Raw genomic sequence first — 3,325 nt, 5'->3', positions numbered from 1 at the left:
ACAACTAATTAGGATTTGGAGCCGTGGCAAGAGGGTATATAACAAACCTGCATTGGTCTGAGCACAGACTTGCTCTGGCGCTTATACTATTCCATCTGCTCTCTCTTGTTGCTGACATGTAACTCCTCCATGGTATTTGTTCACGATTTGGTTATATGATTTGCTACCCCTCCCTGCATGTATACCTTCTTTCCATATCACATGTTTTGTTAGGAACCAGCCATGGAGGCCTGCCTGCTGACAAAGTTCAGGGGACTGAAGATCCTGGGTCGCAAAGCAAACCTAGGTAGCTGAGACCCTTGCTTCTTCTACTTTTGTTATTGCTGCAGTCAAAAAGTTCTGTACAGCTGAGGATGGAAACCAAAATTCCACTCATGCCTCCACTACCCCTTGCCTTTACTTCCCTTTGTTAAGGAGGCTTGTAATTCTGGTGACTTGAGCCCAAGAGGCCTTTTATTTTGCAAACATTAAAGCTCATTCTCCCTGGCAAGAAAAAATTAATGTAGATTGTAAACACCAGGTGTGAAGTTAGGGAAAACTAGTCAGGTCAACTTGCAGCTAAGAAACCTTGAAAATGTTGCTTTACCCCAGCTAGTTGCAAATTGCTGTGTGAAGGGCACAAGTGTGACTTGTTAATCTATGTGATAATTATAGTGCTTAGAACTTGGTAGTGATTTCTAATGTAATAGTTATAGGAATAAGTAAGTTCTGTATGGACATTAAGAAATGGTAATCATTAAAAAATGTTAGAAGCTTATAAAAATGTATAGTTTAGGATGATAATGTTTTAAGATCAAAACAGGATGAACAAAGATACATTACCTGTCTGGGCCATTCAATTGTAACTGATTGCCTTGGAAACAAAAAACTTGTAGGGTAGAAAAGGAGTTGGAAAAGACAATAAATCGGCATTTGTCCTGCTTGCAGCAGAGTCAGTGTCAAAGTTTTTCTCCTACACCTACATTGTCCCTCTTTCAGGAAACTCTGACCTGCTGGAGCTGGACTCTGGCAAGTGGCGCCCGGAACAGGGACCTGAAGGTAAGCTTTGTTCTAATTAGAACACGGGACGGATAGGACCCTACCCAGGGTGCTGCGGGCCCCTCTGTAGAGATAGGCCGATCCTTCCATTTTCTTCATGTGCATTTGTAGGGATATAAATCCCCCTCTTACTACAGCTTTCATGGCGTCCCAGAGATTTTGGTAAGATGTTTCTTCATTTTCATTTGTTTCCAGGTATCTTTTAATCTCTGTTTTGATTTCATGATTGACTCAGGAGATGTATAGCATCATGTTGTTCAGTGTCCATGTCTTTGTGGGTTTTGGGGGGACCTTGTTGGTTTTAATGATTATTTTTATTCCACTGTGGTCCGAGTATGTGCATGGCAAAATTTCAGTCCTTTTAAATTTGCTTATGCTTGATTTATGGCCAAGTATGTGGTCGATCATAGAGTATGTTCCATGTAGTGATGAGTAGAATGTGCATTCTGTGGTCTTTGTATGGAGGATTCTGTAGGTATAAATTAAGTCCATTTGATCAAGAATACACTGAGGTTTCAGATCTCGTTGCTGATTTTTTGTCCTGATGATCTGTCTAAGGTTCTGAGTGGGGTATTGAAGTCCCCAGTTATGATGGTATTGGAGTCAATATCTTTTTTTAGTTTACCTAGGAGCTGCTTGATGAAAGTTGGTGCTCCTATGTTTGGTGCATATATGTTTAGGATAGATATTTCTTGTTGATGGATTGAACCTTTTATCATTATGTAGTGGCCTTCTGTATCTTTTTTAACTTTTGATACCTTAAAGGGTATTTTGTCTGAGATTAAGATCATGATTCCACCTTTCTCTTGTGTTCCATTTGCCTAAAAATTTGTTTCCCATCCTCTTTCTTAGAGTCTGTGAGTGTTCTTTCTGGTGAGGTGAGTCTTTTGAAGGCAATAGATTGTTTCCTGGTGATATTTTATCCATTTTTCCATTCAATGTCTTTCAGTGGTGCATTTAGTCCATTCACATTCACACTAATTATTGAAGAAAATGGAAGGATCACAAATTAACAGCCTAACAAGCCACCTAAAAAAGTTGGAAAAGCAGGACCACAAGAACCCCAATTTCCACAGAAGAATCCAGATCACCAAAATAAAAGCCCAAATCCAGGACATAGAAGACAAAAAGATAATACAAAAAATCAGTGAAACAAAAAACTGGTTCTTCAAAAGGATAAACAAGATTGATGGTCCCCGAGCTAGAGTGACCAAAAAATAGAAAGAAAAGGCTCAAATAAACACAATCAGAAACACAAATATGAAGTCACATCTGATCCTGAAGAACTACAGAAGATCATTAAAGACTATTATGTACACTTATATGGAAACAAACTTGAAAACCTTTCAGAAATGGAGGAATTTATGTCATCACACAACCTGCCTAGGTTGAAACAAGAAGAAATTGAGACCCTAAATAAACCAATAACAATTAAGGAAATTGACTATGTAATAAGAAAACTACCTACAAAAAAGAGCCCTGAACCAGATGGCTTTCCAGCAGAATTCTACAAGACATTCAGGGGGGAGCTTATACCAATCCTACTGAAGGTATTCCAGGCAACTGAAAAAGACAGAACTTTTCCCAAATCATTTTACAAACCTAACATCACATTGATACCCAAGACAGGTAAAGACCCAACAAAGAAAGAGAACTACAGGCCAATGTCTTTGATGAACATAGATGCTAAAATTCTCAACAAGAACCTAGCGAACCGGATTCAACAACACATCTCAAAAATCATCCATCATGACCAAGTAGGCTTCATCTGTGGGATGCAAGGCTCATTCAACATTTGTAAAGCCATAAATGTAATTAAATACATCAACGGATGTCAAAACAAAAACTACATGATTATATCATTAGACACAGAAAAAGGTTTTGATAAAATCCAGTACCCCTTCTTGATAAAAGCCCTCAAACATCTAGGCATACATGGAGCATACCTCAAAATGGTAAAAGCCATCTATGAGAAACCCACAGCCAGCATACTCCTAAATGGACAAAAACTGGAACCATTTCCCCTGAAAACTGGAACAAGACAAGGATGCCCATTCTCACCCCTTCTGTTCAATATAGTATTGGAATTCCTGGCTAGAGAAATCAGAGAAGAGAAGGCAATCAGGGGTATTCAAATAGGAAAAAAGGAGTCAAGCTATCTCTCTTTGCAGATGACATGATTGTGTACCTTGAAAACCTAAGAGATCTGTCAAAAACCTCCTTACACTGATAAAGGACTTTGGCAAAGTCTCAGGATATAAAATAAATGTGCAAAAGACAATCGCTT

This window comes from Carlito syrichta, unplaced genomic scaffold, assembly GCF_000164805.1.
Source record: "Carlito syrichta isolate Samal-C Ts95f unplaced genomic scaffold, Tarsius_syrichta-2.0.1 Scaffold273044, whole genome shotgun sequence".
NCBI lineage: Eukaryota > Metazoa > Chordata > Mammalia > Primates > Tarsiidae > Carlito > Carlito syrichta.
This window is presented reverse-complemented; position numbering follows the sequence as displayed.